Here is a 21536-nt window from a genome sequence, read left to right on the forward strand (position 1 = left end):
CACGCCATTAAAATTATCTTTCATACAGTTATAGTGTCTGCTTTACTGCTTGCAGCAACAAAGATGCACAAATGTTGTAATCATGGGAAGTTCTTTATTCTTGTTTTTTCAATAAAGTAAAAAAAAGAAGTGAAGATATAATGTTATGCATGTCACAATAACAGTAGATGATTCAAACAAACACTGTATCATTTTATTCTGTGGAGTTTTGGTTTCAACTACGTCAATCAACACGTTTTTAAAAACCACATCAACCACGGCAAGCAGCAGCTACAAGAAAAGGAAAACATGTGCAGTTTTGTCAGACACACGCCTTATCTTGAGCTGCTTTAACATACTCGATGACAGCCAACTGAGGTAGTATCACAATAACCAGTAAGGACTGGGATTACACAATCCAGGTTAGTAGATCATAGATCTGTCTCTCACTGTTTTGTTCTTTATATACAGATGCCCAGTTAGTGTACAGAAGTATAAAAGGTTTGAGGTTGGTTGTGACTGGAATTAATGCAGCATTATACTTCTTAATCGATTAAGTATGTTAATATATTTATAGAAACGTATAAGGTAGTAAGCATTAGTGAATAGTAGAAGCAATGCCTTTACTAATCTTAATAGATGTTTGCTGATCTTTTACAACTGTCCGTGCAATGTGTTTAAGGTTTCTTAATTTAGGATGCTAGTATGCTGCATAAAATGTGAGTGCCTGAAAATCAATGTTGTAACACTGTACAACTTCCATAGACTTGAATACAACTGCTCAACATATTTAGTTTAGAATGGCTTTATTCATTTGTATACCAATGAATGGATTTAATTATTTGTGAACTTAACGTGTTTGTTCTTGTATAAGCCTCACAACTACAAAAACTGAAACATGCTAACAAAATAAAAATAGCCATTCAACAAATAATCCATACAACATGTAGCTTGGTTTTGGTTTAACTAAGTACTGTGATCCTTACTGTTAAACACTTTTATCCTCAGTAATTTAAGATGTCCGGATAAGATATGAAAGTGTTTCAACTTCTATCACTCTCCAGCGACAGCCATGTTTACGACTTTATTAATTTATGATTTAAACATGGCTTCCGTCATTTATTTAAAATTTAGAACATTGACAATTGTGCATGATTTGATGTTTGGTTCATACAACTACATGGAAGGAGATGGGAAAAATTCTAAGTGTGGAACATCCACACTAATGTTTAAAAGATGAACTGAGCTGGGGAAACATTACCATACTTAATGAGTAAGTTATTTCTGTGCTGTGGAAGAGTGTGGTGGTGATGATGGGGGGAGGGTAAAGGAGGGGCCCTTTACATTTCCAAAAAGATTAGGCAGAGAAACAGCTCATGTTTAAAACTTGATGCGCACATGCACACACACACACACACACACACACGTACACACACTCTGAATTTATTCTTTCCTTGTGCTCATGGTCATGACTTAAGTGGGTCCATAATGATCAGTTCCCTTACCCAGTTATTAAATGAGTTAAAAATAATTAAAAAAATTGAGCTCACCTCTTAGTTTATTTCTCAGTGATGATGTTTTAAACTCACTGGAGAATACACATCTGTTTTATTTTTATGTATTATCCTCTCACTAATGTAATCAAATTTCTCAAGATAAACCTGCAGTAAAGTTGCCAAATCTTGCGATAATTATAATCTGTTATTCTAACCTGGGTCAGATGTAATGGCAGAGATAAAAGTTTAACATCCTCTGTTAATGTGCCCATCTACTGAACAAAGAAAAAACTGCAGATTAACATCATGTTAAACCCTAAGGAAATAAATCATACTGTTGTAGTTTTACACAATTTATGGTAAATCATAGAGTGAAAACACTGAGCACAGACTTTCAGGCCATGAAGTGTTGCATATATATATATATATATATATATATATATATATATATATATATATATATATATTCTATTATTGCTGATAATTCTTGTCTTAAAAAGCTTTAGCTTCAGAGTACTCGGATGGTGACGTACAGCTACTGAATTGTTACATAATCATTTCCTCGAGCATTTCTGAGAAATGAAGAACCTCACTGCTTCCTTTCAAACAAAATATTCCATTAATAAGAATTTAAAATGCCTCTGTCACAGTATTACTATGTAGTAAGTATGTTACATTTTAAGGCAAAGAAACAGACAGATATAATTACACAACAATACAGCCGCATTGTCAGTAGCACAACAGGTATCACACCTGCCTTTGGTGCTAAAAGATGAGAAGGCTATGGGTTCTATTCCCACCCAATGTGCATGGACTGATTTCCATTACTGTCACTATCAGGCAGCATTAGGATGGTTCTGCATTCCTGAGTGTACTGTCCTGCAGATGACATGTTAAACCAAAGCCTCATCTGCCTCAGTCGGTAGTAGCTCAGGGAAATGTAAAAGATCCCACTTCACCTATTGAAAAACTAGGGGTTCCTTTATTAAATTTAATATTTACATGATATACATTATTTACATCTTTTTGCACTTATATTCTATCATTTACTAAATTTGTAAATAGATTCAATTTTCTTTGTTTACATTCCTTACATGTCCCCACTAAGTTTCCATAACCAAAATCATATTTCTTCAATAATTCTGAAGATATCCATTTTCCATTCAATTTCATCTAATTTAATCTTTCTTTTGTTCTATTTAGTTCATATTATGTTAAACATATTTATACATTCCCTTGCTTTTTTCCTCATTACCATAATTACCAAATTGTAACATATCCATATTTATATCCCCCATTCTCTAAATACCTTCCACAGCCTTATTTTCACATAATTTCTTCACTCTTTTACATCATAAACAAACACATTCTGTTGTTTGAACTTCATTACAATAGTTACAAATTCTTTGTTCTGGTTTTTTTTGTATGGCATATTCACTTTTTACAAGTTTTTTGCACCACTCTAGTCTTGCATTTATAGCTTTTTTCATGCTCTAGCTTTTCTCATGAGTATATGCAGTTAAACATATTCATTATATTTGAATAACACTCTTCCTTATTATTTTCTATATTACCTATCTTTATTTTCCATAATACCATTTTTATGGTACTCTTACTTCCCCATTCTATTATTTTCCCCTCTTTTCAATTTACTAATTATATCCCATATTTCCTTATGTTTTTCTTTAATTATTATACTTATCAAAAATATGTTTATTTCCTTTCACCCATGTCAACACTTTATGTAAATTCGGTGATAATGAATAAACAACTAGTTTAACCCAACCCAGTCCTCATCTTTTTTTCTTTAACATATAGCACCTCTCTTTTTGCTAGGTTTAGTCTAGGTCCCCATATAAATGAAAACACAAGTGGCCTTAATTATTGTTCATATTTTGCCAGAACCATAAACACGCTCACTCCATGTGCAACCCCCCCCCCAAAAAAAACACCTGATTAAATATACTTATTTTTTTTTAATTTCTTCAAATCTTTTGGGTTTCTAACACCATGTCAAGAAAGGACCCCATTCCCAAGTCAAAGTATAATTAAAGTTCATGAAATTAATATTGTTTCAATCTGTAATGTCAGCCAGAAGTGCTCTTTGCAGCACCCACAATGTGCCCAGTAATGACTCCTTCTGCAATCCGTATGTTGTTACATGTATCGGTAACATATCTAAATATGATTGTAGATTCTTTTTTATGACCCATTACTGTTACTACTATTGGAACTTTTGGGGGTCTTTCTTCCACATTGCTTTCATTTCTGCCTGCAAATCCTTATATTTTATGACTTTGTGTTTCTCTGTAAGTAAAACACTGTATTCAGTGGGTGTAGTAATTTCAGTGATCAATGTTACTTTTGTCTTCTTTTCATGGACCTTTATATCTGGTTTTCTCACATCTATCTTTTAAACTGTTGGTTTCTGGTGATCCCACATGATGTAAACATCATCATTTTCTATGATGCTTTGTGGCTCATTTTCCAGTGTTTTTCAGCTATTTTAATATTATAATGTTTGTAAAATCCCCAGTGCAACAGTCTTGCCACATTATTATGCCTTTCAGTATACAGTCCTTCTGCCATTAGTATGTCACAAGCAGCAACAAGGTATGCAACTGTTTCCAATTCTATTTTGCAGAATCTGCATTTGTCTGCTTCTCCAACATGTTCAATGGACTTTGTAAACCAGTGTGTACTTCCATTATCCTGGGCCGTCAATATTAACCTTTCATCTTTTGGTTTGAATTCACCTCTCCTTAACCACACCTGCATTCGAACCTAATCAATATGAGGCTCTCCCAGGAGCTTTCTATACTTGCAACTATATTTATAAATTTTCCACATTTCTTGCCTTCTCATCTGATCCCCTTATAATCTTTCTCTTGATTTTTGGCATATTCAGTAGCTGCCTGATTTTTTTCTACTTCTGGTTTGATTTCCATTCCAGATTGACACCAATATGCGTCTGTTGGAAGGGAAGTCATCTTAGATTTATTTTCCTCATGTTTCAAAACTTTCACTATATTTGGGTCTTGTGAGGTTAGCAGATATGTATGCAGTTCCATGATTGCAGATTTATACATGTAATTAATTTCAAAGAGGCCAATACCTTGTTCGGAACAGGAAATATCTAATCTTGGTATGCATTGATTTTTATAAATCATCTGATGAACACAAAGTATCCTACTTGTTTTCCTGTGTAATCTGTCCAACACCTTTTGGGGCCAGTCAATCACTCCAAAACTGTAAGTAAGGACAGGAAGAGCAAATTGGTTAATAGCTTGAACTTTGTTTCTTGATGTCAACACTGTTTTCAAGATTAATTTAAGTCTTCTAATATATTGTTTACTTAGTTTTATTCACATCTGATTGTGTCTTATTGCTGATCCTTTATCAGTTCCCAAGTATGTATACACTCCCCCTTGCTCAAGTTCTTTTATATCATATTCTTGTTCCAAACTGATGTTTTCTTGGTGCTGCAGCTTTCCTGCTTTAAAGGTTGCTTTTGTACATGTATCAAGACCAAAAAACATTCTTATGTCATCTGAAAAGTTTTGACTGCTTGCAGTTGTGCTTTTATTTCCTCATCTCATGAGCTATATAGTTTGAAATCATCTACAAAGAGAAGATGAGAAGTTTTTACACGTTGTTGCTTTCTGGGAGGCAAATTATAGCCATGACCTAATCTGTTAAGCAGACAGCTTAACAGTTTAAGGGCAAGGCAAAAGAGCAGCAGTGACAGAGGGTCACCTAGGAATATCTTCCTTTGGATTTGTATCCCTGGAATAAAAATTTGCCCTTTATCATGGCTTAACCGCAAAGTGGTTTGTCACTGTTTCAAGGTCACTGTGATGCTGTTTATCAATGTAGGCTGTATCTTATACATTTTTAAGCACTTTTTATCCATGAGTGTGGAATACTGTGAAATGCTTTTTTGTAGTCAATCCAGGCCATACTTAAATTCTTCCCCTTTTTATAGTTCTCCACTATAACTTTAACAACAAATTATCCTTTGTTAAATATGAATTTCTTTTATTGCCCTTTTGTTCTACTGCCATAATTGAGTTTTCTTCTAAATGACTATAAACTCTGTCAGCATCAATTCCAGTGTAAAGTTTATACATTGTTGGAAGACAAGTTATTGGTTTATGGTTTATAGGGTAGCTTGCAGGTTCAATCCTAAGTAAGAGCAGTGTTTTTCCTGTTGTTAGCCAGGCTGATGTCTTTTCAGGCTACGCATAAAAATAATTCTTAATCATGACTAGATCTTCATGTAAAGATATTAATACTTTAGCCAGAAGTTAGGTACTGGATCTGCGCCTGGGGTTTTCCATTTAGAGGCTTTTCTTAACTTTGTTTCAATCTCTCTGGCCATTACTTCATCCCATTCATATCCTGTACATTTCAACTTCTTATTCTTTCTTTTACTTCTTCTATCCATTTAGCATCTTGTTATGTTCCACAGGATCTTCATAAATATTTTTCCAAAATGTATCTATTTCTTCTTTTTTTGGTGGTCTTTCAATTCCTTTTACCTTGTTTCCCAATTCTCTATAAAACTTGTTTGGGTCGACAATAAATTGCTTATTTTGTCCTTTATATTTATTTGTGTATTTTCTAAGTTTTTCTGTCTGTGCTGATATTTTTAGTTTATTGTTTGTGATAGTGCATGATAAATCCTGATCTATTATAATACTGCTCATTGCTTTTTATCATGTCTATCTCTCTAAGTATTTTTTGTTGATCTGGTCCTTCTTCTATACTCTTCTAACATTCTAACAGTATCACTTCTTGTCTTAATTGCTTTATAGATTTCTCTATTTGATACTTCCATGATGACATTCGATTTCTCTCCGTCCTTTCCCTTACTACCCTGTGTTCTTGTGGTAGGACTTTATCTGTTATTAATCTTGCTGCACAGTAATGTATACTATTTACTTCTGTTATATTGCATGAATCTCTAAGGACAGTCCTAATTACTACGTTCATTTGTTTTATCAAACTTCTAATTTGGGAGTTTTATTGACCTTTTGCAATCTATTTCTTTCATTGATCTTAATATGCCTGTCCATCTCTGTTAAATCAAGCAACTCTTCTCTCAGATGATTTTCTTCTAAACTGAGAGCACATTCTTTGTTTGCCATTCCCTGCAAGCATTCTATATAAAGTTCCAGAGCATCTTTCTGTGCCACATTCTCCTCAGTTTCACCCTGTGCCATCCATTGCTCTTTCATACGGAAACTCACTGGGCTATCACTCCACGACATTGACTGTGTGAGAGTTGCCACAGTTTTCTGTTCTTTTCCTTGATGTATAGCTCTAACTGAACACGTAAACCAATTAGATGCTTCTCACTCCACTAGTTTCTCCTTGATTTCAGTGTTCATTGCTTTATCCTGTTGTGTTGTTATTTGAGTTAAATTTTCTACACTTACTACACTAAATCCTTCCCTTTGCAGGTAATCCATAACCTTGGTTTCTATTTATTTAACTTCTCCATTACTAATCTTCTTTTCTACTTTTCCTCTTTGTTTTCCTATTTTTTGTATTACAAAAGTTTCCATATCTGGATGTCTTTGCCTGAATTTCTCTTCAAATATATTTGGTGCTGTTCTTTTTTGCATTGATTAGTTTTGCTCTCTCCTTTGCATACATATTGCACCATATTAAATCTCTTTTTTGCCATGTCCATATTTCTTCTTCAGATGTCTCCTGCTCCTCTTGTTTCTCCTTACTTTCTTTCTATATGACAACTTATATGGCCTGCAAAACAAACATATATTGCTTAATTTCTGTATTATATTATCCCTTTGTTGAATTCTAAGTAGGTCTCTAACAATTTTCATACATAATATTTCAGTTTCTTTTCTAGTAAACTGAATATTTCCTATTTTATCTAGTATTTCTAAACCTTTACTTTTGTCCTTATTTCTACTCATACCAATAGCTACCTCCATCCATTCTATGTTTTTTGCCATTAAATCTATGTCAGCCACATAAGAAAACATAATTGGTACTTTAAGACTTTCTATAGTTCTGTATCCTGCTATTCTTAATTATGTATTTAACTTACTAACAACAGAATTCATAATCAATGCAAATAAAATACTACTCAATGGACATCCACTTCTTATATCTATTTTTTTACTTAACCAGCCAGTCACCACTGCTTTCACTGTATTATTTTCCTACACTGAAACAAATATTTTTATTATTTTCTCACTTATATTATAATGTTCCATTATATCCCATAAAGTTTCACCCTATATCTTATTGATTGATTTGCTCAAATCATCTGCCATAATTTTAACTTCAGACTTTCTATTCATTGAGTAATGTACATTTTTCTCAATGTCATCAGTAACTCTTTTGAATTACTTTTCCTTTTTTCCAAAATATTGTTTTTTTTCTAATATTGTTTTAAATATATTGTTTTAATCTATTGGTCTGCAATTTCTCATGTCCAGCTTTTCCTCTTTTTCCATATAAACATCATATAAACACGTATTTCTTTTTCTACAACAGCTCACTCTAACCATTCACTTAATGCTTCCACAAAGTACTTCTGCCAATCTGAGATGTCTTTATACACATAATATTCAATCTCATCCAGTACTGTAGCTGATTCCACGTGTACTGTCTTTAACACATTATTCACTTCTTCCAGTACTTCTTTTTCTAACTCTTCATTATCCTCTTTTGTTATTTTTTAACTTTCCACTTTTTACACTCATTTCTTGTTGAGTTTTAATATTTTCTCCTGTTTTATTTCTCAAATTACTCTTCTATTTCCTTTACTATTTTATTCAAATAAGGTGCTACCTTATCCTTTTTCCTTTATAAAAAATACCTTTGTTTAAACAACTTGTTAATCTTCCCTTGATTCATTTCATATATCTTCCTTTCTCTTTCAAAAAATTCTTTATTTCTTAATAATTCTTTAAACGCATCATTCCTTATATTTTTTTCTTCTCCTCTTGTTTTTAAAGTTTGCCATTCCAAAAAGCATTTCTAATATTTTTCTTTACAAAAATATCCAAAATTCCAGTTTTTTAAAACAAACTCCTACCTACACAATCTTTCCATAATTACTTTACCCCATTCTCTACCTTCCTTATCTAACCCGCTTTCTCCTTATCTTCTGTATTTTCCTTAAAATCTATCCATAAATGTCCTGTTTTTTTCACCTTTCACACATTTCATTACATATTTTTTTATTTTGCTTCATGCCCTACTTTACCACAAATATAACATTTTTTTGTCGCAATTACTAATTAAATGATTGGTCTTGCCACCAATGAAACATGTTTTTGGTTGCCACCAGTATTTCACAGGAACTTTTTTCCTTCTACATTTATCATACTTGGAATATGTATTATTTTTTCATTTACCATTTTTATTACAACACCATATTCCCAGACCCCAGTCCATAAACCTCTGTTATCAGAATGTTTTGTAATGTCCATAACATCTTTGCATACAGTCTATAAACAGTCTTTTAATACTTCTTTTTTCTACTTCAGTTTGAATCTGAACATAAATTTTCTTTTTTATCTCTCTATTAAATGCTTGACCATCATATAAGTTCCATGGATTAAATTGTTTCTATAATTAATATTGTTCCAAAAATTTCTGCATATACTGTCCTGATTCAAAAATAATGTCACAAAAAGTGTCTTTATTAATATGAATAAATGCTGTTACCTCCTTAGGTGAACTACCCAATGGTGGTATTATATTATCCCAAATGTCATACCTATCCAGTTCTTTCTCTTTTCTGCTGCTTATTCTTACTAAGAAATTATTTTTCCTTGATTCCATTTTCTTTTCTTCTCTTCTTTCTCCTCCTTTCACTTCTCTGCATACAACTCTTTCCCATCTCTTCTTATTTCCTCTACTACTACTTCTTGTATTCTTTCCATAATATCCCTCCACAACACAGCTATTTAATTTTCCAGCTCACTTTGGTTAATCAAGTAATTTAAATAAACATCCCGCAACCTTCCCAATTGAAGAGTTGTAATGATGTATCCAGACTGCAACTCACTTTCTCTTTCAAATATCCTTTCTTGAAACAAAAACTCTGAACCTTGTGAAGGCACAACACCCTTCACATTGCTCTCCACATGTGTCTCTTCCTTCTCACTTGACACCAACATATCCTTTGCACTCTGCATGCCCTTTCTCCTTCTACTTCTTCCTTTTGCAAAGGTTTGACTCCTTTCACACTAAACCTCACCTCTGAACTATCTTTCATTTGCTCAGACTCCTTACTTTTTTCAAATAATTCCTCTGTACTGCATATGTTCACCATATTCCTTCCTGCTTTTCTCAGCTAAGTCTCAGAACAAGTAGCATTCCCACTTGCCCTGAGCAAGTCAGTATGCTGGTGCTAAAATTCATATGTGTCTGTTTGGCAAATTCCTTGGTGGGGTTTATGCATTTTTAACTGATTCTTTTTAATTTACTCAGTCATACAAGCAGGTAGCATATCTGTACTGGGACAAGGATCAGGGATTTTTCCACTTTAGCCTCTACTTAGATTTATTATAACAGAAGAAGATTTACAGACAATTTATAAAAAGAGTGTCTAGTATAAGGAAGCCATTTAATTATGCAGTCTTTGAATAGTTGTACATTTAAAACATTTCATGTACAGTGATATGTAAAGACAAAACGTCAGTTATGATTCCCACCTATGAGCAGCTTGCCCAATCAGTTGCTGATATAACTAAAAGGTTGATGACTGTATTGACTTTTGACCAGCTTGACAAATCTAGCGGTCTGTCACTCTTTTCTCAAGAGTGCAGATGTTTTGTGGTTCATTAAAGACTAACAGTGGAAATAAGGTAATATTATGATGAAAGTCCTTCATAAAACAAGGGCAATACTATGGCCTGCAGCAAGAATTACACTTCACAGTCAATGCGACCTTAGCTGAAGAAAATGTTTTTCCTTTACATGGCTCAGTAAGTAATAATAAGTTACGTCATCATTACAGATGAATTACTGCAACTTGAACATGCTTGGCTGTTAGGATACCTTTCCAGCTTTGAACATTTGCATGTACAAGCCTTGGAGTTCAAAACAGCAAGGGAATGAAGACCAGTGTTCCTCCGTTCCTCTTTTTAGTGCAATTGTAGCCTCCATTTCATAACAAGCCATAGCTTTTTAACCATATTCTGCATTTTTGTTTGTTTCTCGCTAGACAAAATGTAATACCCTTTCAAAGGGCTTCAGAATTTATGCCTTGAAATATGTTTACTAATTCTTCACATTTTTAGAGCTTCAGTGTTTTGCACAGCTTGGAAAACAGAATGTACATTTTGTGACTACTGGATGAAAAATGTTATAGGGTTTTCACCATTTCAACAACATTAATAGCTTTAAACTGGCATTGTTTCAGACAATGAAGTGCATTTTTTTTGCTTCTTAAGTGTATACTTAGATCAGATCCCAAACATTCAGATGTAAATCCCTCAGAATGTCCCACCACCAGCAAAAAAGTGATTTCTGAACTCTTAGATGCACTTGAAACCAAAGGCATTGATAGAGGAATAGTGATTCCCTTCATGGAAAAAATGCTACTTAATGTCTACTATCAGAAAAAAACTACATGTAGGCTGTTTGCCACTAAATGTACTCCAGTAAAATGAAGGCTCAAGGATGTCCACACAGGTCTAGAAATTAGGGGCATGACCAAGAAAAAAGAAATTACTAGAAGTCAGACTTGCCAAGGGCTATCCACTTCATTAAATCCTCTGTTGCTTCTTCTTGGGTTATGAAAACAATCCTCAGAAAGATTATTGACTAATCCAAAAATGCTACTGCCTCTGAGCTTTTGAATTTGGGGAGGTCTTCCTGCTCACCCATCTTTTGATACATGAAGAAATTAAAAAAAAAATTCTTTAGCTAACTTTCTTGTTAGATTGGAGTCTATGTTTTCTTATTTTAACCCATAAATAGCCCCCATTTTCAAACAGTGACTTACGTATGTCTGCACATGTCCCTTCGGAATACTTTTTCATTCCTGTGACTTTGATCTGTACTTATAAAGGCACCATGTAAAAACTGACAGCAACAGCAGTCAGGGTAGCCAAAACAGTATACAGTATAGCACAAAACATTAGCCTGATATGTTTACTCATACTTAATTGTTATAGTCAGGGTATGGAAGAGCACCCCCTTCAGTAAGTGCACCATTATGGCAGAATGCTTCACAGTGGAAATGGTTACAAGCTGTTTATGAGTGTGTATTGAGCTGTATATCACACTGTTTCCTTCAATTCACATTTGCTGTGTTTATTAAGGTCCCATTGCCAGCTTTGTATTATAAACTCAAAACAGCTCAGCTGCGCTTAGGAGAGGGACAAAGGTCAGTCCTTTACTCCTTTTCTTTGGCAAATAAAAAACATTCTAATCTGGCAACATTATGTATTTTATTGTGACATTAATACCTTTCATTTCTTAACCAAGTAAGGCAACAGACACAACTTTCTCTTTTCCAAGCTTGCCTACCAAGTCTGTTTAAGTGAGCAGTTAAAGAAATTAACAGTATAAAATAAGGAGTGAAGCAAGCAAAACCGGGACTACATGATGAAACCAATTAGGTTATAGTGTAAAGCAATGAGCCTTTCTTACAATAACACTGACATAAAACGTGATAACAGCATTAACTAAAAATTGCTCCAAGTACCAACTGAGTTTTACCCGTCTGCTGATCAATCTGTTTTACATAACTATGAAATGGCAACAGCAACAAGGATTTAGGGGTCATAAGCAGAAATATCCTAATGGATACTTGAGTAACAGCACAAGAAAGAAGAGTAGAACTGGCAGCCAGGAAGCACAAGGAAAAATTATTTATCTTTTTCTGCAGTTAAACATTTTCCCAACATATGGCTATGACATGATGAACAATACGCCCATGCTAAAAATGACGGCATACTCAATATAGCTGGGAAACTACAGATAGAGAAAACACTTAAGTCTTTTCTTTCCCTGGACAAAGAAAGTGGTAAGAAAACAATCTGTGCTCTGTTCTTGAGGACAATTTGTTATTGTCGTACTGCTGGAAATACTTGGTTGATTACCTGTTCTAAAGTGTGTGTATATGTGTGTGTGTGTGTGTGTGTGTGTGTGTGTGTGTGTGTGTGTGTGTGTGTGTGTGTGTGTGTGTGTGTGTGTGTGTGTGTGTGTGTGTGTGTGTGTGTGTGTGTGTGTACATATATATATATATATATATATATATATATATATATATATATATATATATACATACACAGATAGATGTAAATATATAGATTTTTATAGATACATATACTGGAATAAATGACCAGCTACTTTAACACTCAGTAATAAAGTTAAAACAACAAATGCCAACATGTTCTACGCATGTTCCAAGGAACTACCTAGGAGTGGAATAAATCAAACACAAGTGTTTTTAGAGGAGGCAAGCTCCCCTGTACCCCTCCCCATTTGAGGGACTGTGTTCCCACCCCTCCATTAATTATATATGCTAATAAATAGATTGCACAGTCTAAAGAGAAAGGGGATATTCTCCTACCTAGTGATTGTCGATCTCGCACACCTGTTGACCATCATTTTGCATTGACCAAATGGTGTCAACTAAATAGAAGTTGACCTTCCTTAGAATTCAGTCCAGTGTCCACAACCCATACATTTGTAAATGTATATATTACATTATGGATGCCTTATTGATCAGGTCATGGCTGAGCAATCAGTGGAGTGCAGTTCATGTACCTGGTTAAAAATGTATAAATAACTAAATAATAAATACAATACAATCCTTTTCTACATAGAAAAGATACACATCATGATATCAGCCTGTCACTTTCTCTCTCTCCTGGAAGATGAACATTCGCATTGCCCCTAGTATATACACATAATGGCTCTCAAAGGGATACGTGTAATACATATACACAGAAAAGCACACTTGCAGTCAAGATGAATGAGTGAACAGCGGTTAGACATTATCACAGAAATTTTTACAGATGTGCATTGACAAAGGTCACATATCACTAACTCAAGTAATGGTAATGCTCCTTAAAGACATAGCTACTACATAATCACCATTTATTCACAAATGTTGCCCTATATTTTGCAGAGATTACATATCATGAGACTTCAAACAGATGAATAATACCAGCCAAAGCTTCATCTAAAAAATGTTCTACTCCCTGTGTGGGGAACAGAGACCACTAAAAATGAACTTGATAAGCTAATACAATGGCATTTTAACTACAGCCAATGTAGGGAAACCATTTACATATGACTGTAGAATTTCATGTAGTAAAATTAAAAATGCATGGCAAATAAGTAAAATAAAAATATTTTGTTTCAATATACATTTGTCACCACTGAAAAGGAACAATTGCATCCAGTGGTCATACCTTGTCATCAAGTAGGCAAATAAATAAAGACAAAGGTCTGTCTACATATACTGAAGCAGAACATTTTCCAGAGTAAAACTGATGGTAAATATCTATAATTTAGTAAAAGCCATCGCAGTGCTATACCCTGTGTAAAAATTATGTAGTAGTCCAAAATCATACCTATATCTCACAGAATGGATAAAAACTGTTTGTATTCCAGTCTGTTACTTACTGAAAAAGAGGAGAACAACTACAATTGGTTACAGATTCTTACTACAGTAGTGATCCTTAATTCTGTAGTAGATTCAGAATACCTATGTCATCTTTTTCCCTCTTTTTTATACTTTCTCCATCCATTATCTACTTAGCCCTTTGGGTGTTCTCCCAGTTTTTGAACTTTTACATCCTGGATCAACCAATTGCTTCTTGCCAGGCTACGCCCAACATAACCCTATCTCCAGGGGATACCCAAACTACACTGGGTATAGATCTTGTAGTACACATTTGTACTGCCTGATGACAAAGGGATCAGATAATGAGGTATGGGATGTAGCAATGAGAGCTATCATGTGTGTGAAGCCAGTTAAAATCCCTAGCCTGGGGAACAGTTTGTGCAATGATGTCATAACATCCTGACATTCCATCAAGTAGGGCATCTACATGACTCATGGTCTTCGCCAAAGGCTTTGTAGGCTGCAATTTCTCTGTATCCTTCTCCCAAGAGAAAAAAGCTGGCTGCAGACCACTTTAGCCTATCATCCCCTGCCTGACCATACCAGTGATAGGAGCCTGTTTCTGTGTTCAGGCCAATAGCAGCAAAAATGCAATCAGGCCGGTCTCTATGTCTTCTTTTCTTTCATTCTATTTACAACTTTTCCTGGATATTGGTAGTTTGTGGTGCTGAATGCATTTATTCTACCTCATTTCTTCTAACATAGTCAGTCTAATTACCACTAGAAATTTTGAAGTAGGTAGCGAATTGATAAGTATAATTTCTCTTTCTACCAAATTATAGCAAAGGTGATGCTATTTTAGATTTTTTTCCCCAGGTTCTCTATAGGCAGTCACTACTCCTTAGCATATCTATGTCCATGACCCTCAAGAAACTCAGAGGTTAGGAATGCCCATGGGGGACAATGGTCCTTATATCACATCAGAGGCAGGTGCTGCCTATTAACTCTATGGCCTGTGTTAAATCTTCACAAGACTAGAAGTCTGCTAAGTAAAACATTGAGATGAGAAGATCAAACCAGCAAAACATAGAATACTGTGGGTCAACAACAGTTGGTCCTTTCCAATATTGAAGTTACTATCTCTCTCTCTCTTTCTCTTTCTCTAGATCATTTGATACAAAGCATTTTTTATCTTGAAGCCAAACTCCTACTTAGTATCTTGATTTACAAATTAATTAAAATGGACGTTTGTGGGTCCTGAAGCACAACTATAAAAGTTAATGACAATAACAGAAACTTGAAGTCTGCTGTTTCTCCTCTAATGTCAGTAGATACTCCTATATGTATATATCTTTTAAATTGTATTTCCAATGCATTTACATTTTGAGATGAAATGATATGTTTTTAGCCTATGTTAAGGAAGTACCAGCTTCTTTAAAAAGGAAGTTCAAAATGAAACAAAATACAAGCACATGTGCACTGCTGTTGCTATGTATCTTTTCCATTCAAAGTACATGCAGATGAAATTGGAATGGTATATTAAACATACACTGCATACTCAAACCCTGTTAGTTTTAGGGCAAGTCCAGTACTGGGTGCAAATGATGAAATACATCCATTTTCTAATTTATTTTAACTAGATTATGAACTAAAAAAGGCTGTACTGGCCTGATTCAGCTGGGTTCCTATCACATAGTCGAACTTGTACAAGTTTGAACCTTATATGGTCGAGACCATAAGTTCAAACTTGTACAAGTTTGAGCATTTCAACAGAAATCTCCGTAAGGGGAGGTTTCCGTTCTGTTGAATGAGGTGCAATCTCAGAGTTGGTAAATTTAAGTAGCAGGGGGGTGTGGGATTTATTTTGTTTATTCATAGTTGAAGTTTTGTAACGTCAAACGGAATGGTTCGTACATTTTGTGTTCGAAGTTATAAAACTTTGACTATGTGATATAGACCCGATTCAGCTTACCTCTTTATAAAGTGAAATTAAATGATTACCTTAACTTGGCCAAAGACTTTGAAACAATCCCCCACTCAAGCATCACTGGAAAGCTAACACAACTTGGTGTAAATCCTTATCTCATCAGATGGGTGGCCAACTGGCTCACTGATAGGACCCACAAGATCAAAATAGGTGCCTCTACCTCCGACAGCAGACCTGTCATTAGTGGTGTTCCCCAGAGATCTGTCCTGGGACCCCTACTGTTTAGCATCTACATCTCAGGGGTCCAGGCAAAGACAAAAGGCCTGTGGCTGACCAAATTTGCAGAAAACTGTAAGTTAGGTGTTGTCATTGACTCCTGAAATGATGTTAACATACTACAAGGGGGTCTCACAGCAACAAATGACTGGTACCAAAGTCATGGCCTTAAGTTAAACCCCCAAAAATGCATTATCATACCATTCAGCAAAAACATGGCCCCTACAGTTTAACACATCAATGGCAATCCCCTAAGCACACAACCTGTGGTGAGAAACCTGGGTACACAGGTTGACAGCAACCTCACATTCAACCATCATGTAGTGACAGTGGTCAGAAAAGCTGTTTACTTGGTTCATCTCAAAAGTAAAGGGATTGCATCCAGAAAAAAGAAGGTTATTACCTCACAGGACTCCTCCCTCATTAGGCCAATAATTGAGTACAACACCCCATTTGGTATGTACCTCTCCAAACACCTGTACCAACTGGAAAGGCCACAGAAATACCTCACAAAGAGAATCCATGACCTTCAATACCTGTCCTATGTGGACAAGCTCAAATCACTATCACTCTGCTTGGTATTGTACAGAATGCTCAGAGGTGATCTGTGTCTCTGCTACAAGTCTAACTCCTCACGCATTACCCGACTGAAAGGCCTAAATCTAATATGCAACATTAACAAAACCTGCTGAAGAGACAGGTCTGCCTCCCAGAGACTGCCCCATCTCTGGAATAGACTCCCCATACACATCAAACAAAGTATGTTGATGACCCTCTTCAAGGGCAACTTTGATGAGTGGATGGGAAACCACAACTTTGTCCCATGGGTTCCACCTGTGTCCCTCTTTGACAGGGGTGACAGCTGCTGATTGAGGTTTTTTGGGGGGATAATCTCTTGGCTACACTTGTAAGAGCCCCAGGGCCATTAGCCTAGTAACCTCCTGAGATCCTATGATCCTATAAAGCAAATAATAATTAAAACTAAATATAGCAGTAGATGTTATTCATTTCAATTATCTACAAAATGAAAGGTAGTTCATTTAATAGTACAACTCACTTGCCTGTAAACTGGTTGAAGTGCCATTATTTTTTGCATTGTCAACAAAATGAGGTTCTTTAAAATAAAAAAAAATGAATATCAATCAGAATATCACAAGTGAAAAACTTGCACATTATGAACAATGTATAAAAAGAATGATATTTCTCTTAAATATGCTACTTGCTGCTTTGGTAATTAGCAGAAAAATCATCTGTGTGATATTTTTTTAATTCTCTAGCAAACAAATATAAAAACTTTAAAACCAATATGATAACCTGGCACGCTGTGAGAAAGAAAGATGCACATATAAAAGTTTGTCTGCAAAACAGCTGAAATGTATATAAACATTGCCAGTAATTATTTTGTAGATTGTTAGAAACATCTGCAATATTTACTTCCTCATTTTCAAAAGACAAGTATGAATAAATTAAGCATAAAAATATACAGCAGTACATACAATAGCCTATAAAATGAACAGTGTTTCTATTACAAATTTCAGCATTTGTTTCTACAAAAATATATACCTGCTCATTTTTGCTAATTGCACTTTCAACATTTTTACTGGATTTTTCTGGTATAATCAATGAAACATACACTAGCAAACTGGGAAGCAACTCATTTTCCTGGTAAAGTTGTCTGCAACCTAACTTAGTTAACTGTGGGCATCACCACTGAGGCATGTAAACTTGCTAGTTAAAGCAGCAAAGGGTCAACAGACGGGTGCATTCATCAGAAAATAACTAACACTGTACTTCATTTGTTCTATCAGTTGTCAAGGTGAAGACTATTAGTATGTAAAATATTCATGATGTTGGACCTTTACCCCTAATTAGTTTTACTTTGGTGTCTTATTCTTGAGGTAAGATATCAGGACCTATGGCATGGTCTACTTTCGAAACCACAAGAATACCCCAAAATAGTATTTTAAACTATTATTTTCAAATTATATTCTCAGAAGAGTTGTATACGTCAACCTATTTTCATGTCTCTAGTTCACACACACATGAATGTGCAAAAGCAGAGAATCAGCATCTTAAAGCACCTTAGCAACTATGGCAAGCTAAAATGCTTATCTATCTGAGAAAACCAGAGGCATTTCAGACTGCATAGTAACGCTGCATTTGTCTCTTGTGAGGTTGGGTGGGTCACATGATGTTGGCTATTCTTGAGCCTTTTCAGCCTTTATTACATCTTTTGTATGAATTGTATCCAATGATTCCAAAGTCATGGCGGGGATGCCAATGGTTTAGACCCAGAATGCAGCATGAATTTAATGAGTGGGGTGTGCTCATCTCAAGATTATCTGCTAACAAAGCAGCAGAGGTAAAACATAGTTTGGCTACATATACTAATTTGCACATTCTTCAGTGCATCTCTTAAGATACACTTGGTGTGGCTAATGATTCTGTAAGCATGAATAATGCTCTAAGGAAGTATCTATTCTTGTTGGAAAACTATCTAGCAGAAGATAAATGGAGCAAAAAGTTGATAGTTTCAGGAATAGGCAAGCAGAGTACTTCCCTAGCAACTTTTTGTCAGGAATATGTGGAGAAAGTCTAGTTAATGGGGGAACTGATAGTGTCCCACCAGTATTGCATGATGTAGCTGAGCCTGTTTATGGTTCTTTTCTCTGTAAGCGTATTAAGAGCATATAAACCTATGATACTTAACACATGGATCAGTGCAGACAAGAAAATATGGCACTAGCTCTAATTCAAGTCTGATCTAGCAGTAAGACAGATAAGGAATGCCTGACTTTAAAATTATTTGACCAACTTTTAGCAGTAAGTGTTCATGCTTTGTTAGAAGAAATTTATCAAGAATGCAACAAATTAGCTTACTACACCACAGTATATGAATTTAGTAATTACCTACAATAGCTGATATACCCTTGTTAACACTTCACTTTCTAACATGGCTTCCAGCTGATGAGACAGTGGGTTTTATTCATGTAATTCAAGGAACACGGTTAAGGCTTCACATGTAGTGCATGAGTAACAGGCATTTAACATTTTTGCTGATGGATAAGCCGTGTTGGTCAAAATGCACAAAATGCATTTCAGTATGGCCTGTTAACATCATCAGATCATGTGCTTACCCCTGCATTGTTGTTTATCAGATAATAAAGTTTTACTTTTGAAATGCAATGGATTATCTCTTCAGGATTTAGTTCTAGATTTGTAACTTGTATGGAGATGTATGAAACTTTCAAATGTATTTAGCTATTTTGCAGCATTCATGCTATAAAATTAAAGGTAAAAAAGGTACATGCAAGAATGATTTATGATGCAAAAACTGCAATTGTGACAAGGTTAAGGGCTTCTATGCTCCTTACGCCTTAGCCACCGGTCTAAGGGGTTACTTCATGGGACATAAGCCACAGTTACCAATATTATTTCATCACAGTCCATGTAGGTGTAAATGACCTGAGACATGCCGACCTGGACTATATGAATAGAGACATTATCCAGCACTCAGACCATGTGTCTCAGGCTGGTATGAGCCTGGCATTGAGCAGTATATTACCATCACTGAGGATGATGCCACTATATGAGCAAAAAATGATTGACTTCAACAACTGTCTATCTTTTTGGTGTCATTGTGAGGCGATCCTATATTTGTCAGCTTGGGAGGACACGGTTAACAGACCACATTGCTTTTCCAAGGATGGTCTGCACCTTTCCCCTCTAGGCTTTCAAATACTGACTAAAACTTTATCCAATCCCCACAATGCTATTTTAAAGGCAATGCCAAATTGACAAACCTAATGACACAGTATAATCAACTCAATTAAACCTTAAGGTGTTAATGCTCAGTATCAGGAGCCTAAATAAAAAATTACACTCCCCCCAAGTGCTCCTCACACTCGAGAGTATAGACATCTGTGCAGTTACCAAGACACGGTTTAAATCAGCAGAGAGTACCCTGGTATTGTAAGGTTTCAGTGCCTTGCACACTTTTATGCCAGTAGCTGCATAGCGGGTCTATATTATAAGCCCGAAAAGACTAAACCGTGAATGCTCAGATGAGCGAAAATGCTGGTAATCGAACTTGCTATTGTGAGGGTCTGTGCCCCCCACACCTCCCGCTAACTATATATTTCAACTCTGAGGTCGCACTACAGTGAGGAAAGGGCAAATATCCAACTCCTCACTGTAACACGACCCACAATCACAGTTTCGATTCCCGACATTTTCGCTCATGTGAGCATTCGTGGTTTTGTCTTTTTGTGCATCTGATATAGACCCTTGCATAGCCAGGGACAAAAGGGTAAAGGTGGAGGTGTCTCAATATGCATCAATAACAAGCGTACTTCTACCTATCCTTCCTATCTTCTAGGAAGATAGGAGGAAGGTTAGGAGTGTAGCAGTGAGGGTAGGAACTTTGAATGTTGGCAGTATGACTGGTATAGGAAGAGAGCTAGCTGATATGATGGAGAGAAGGAAGGTTGATATATTGTGTGTGCAAGAGACCAGATGGAAGGGAAGTAAGGCCAGGTGTTTAGGAAACGGGTTCAAATTGTTTTATCATGGTGTGGATGGCAGGAGAAATGGGGTAGGGGTTATACTAAAGGAACAATATGCCAAGAGTGTTTTAGACAGAGTGTCTGACCGAGTGATGTTTATGAATTGATGGTGTAATGATGAATGTTGTTAGAAATTTTGGAGTGAGTTGGATGAAGTTGTGGTGAGTGTACCCAAGGGTGAGAGACTAGTGATTGGGACTTTAATGGGCATGTTGGTGAAGTGAACAGAGGGATGAGGAAGTGATGGGTAGGTATGGTGTTAAGGAGAGGAATGCAGAAGGTCAGATGATTGTGGATTTTAAAGGATGGACATGGCTGTGGTGAATTTTAAGAAGAGGGTGGAGCATAGGGTGACATACAAGAGTGGAGGAAGATGCTCACAAGTTGATTATATACTATGTAGGAGGGCCAGTCTTAAGGAGATTGGAGACTGTAAAGTGGTGGCAGGTGAAAGTGTAGTTAAGCAGCATAGATTAGTGGTATGTAGAATGACGTTGGTGATCAAGAAGAGGAGGAGGAATGTGAAAGCTGTGCCAAGGATTAAATGGTGGAAGTTAAAAAGGGTGATTGTGAAGTGGAGTTTAGGGAAGAGTTAAGACAGGCACTCAGAACTAGTAAGGGTGACTGCTAGAAAGGTGCTTGGTGTGACATCTGGACAGAGGAAGGAGGACAAGGAGACCTGGTGGTGGAATGAGGAAGTACAGGAGAGTATACAGAGG

The 21536-nt window shown here is 35.7% G+C and overlaps 1 protein-coding gene across 1 annotated transcript in view; it reads left to right on the plus strand.

The window, feature by feature from the left end:
• The first annotated feature begins 261 nt into the window (after positions 1-261).
• Positions 262-21536, plus strand: part of GPR171 (G protein-coupled receptor 171) — a 29667-nt gene continuing 8392 nt past the window's right edge. Inside the window, exon 1 of the mRNA XM_044070558.1 lies at positions 262-401. The gene's annotated coding sequence lies outside the window, so the exon portion shown is untranslated. The remainder of the gene's footprint in view (positions 402-21536) is intronic.

The sequence above is a fragment of the Protopterus annectens genome, chromosome 4.part1, assembly GCF_019279795.1.
Source record: "Protopterus annectens isolate FY-2018-M chromosome 4.part1, PAN1.0, whole genome shotgun sequence".
Lineage (NCBI taxonomy): Eukaryota > Metazoa > Chordata > Ceratodontiformes > Protopteridae > Protopterus > Protopterus annectens.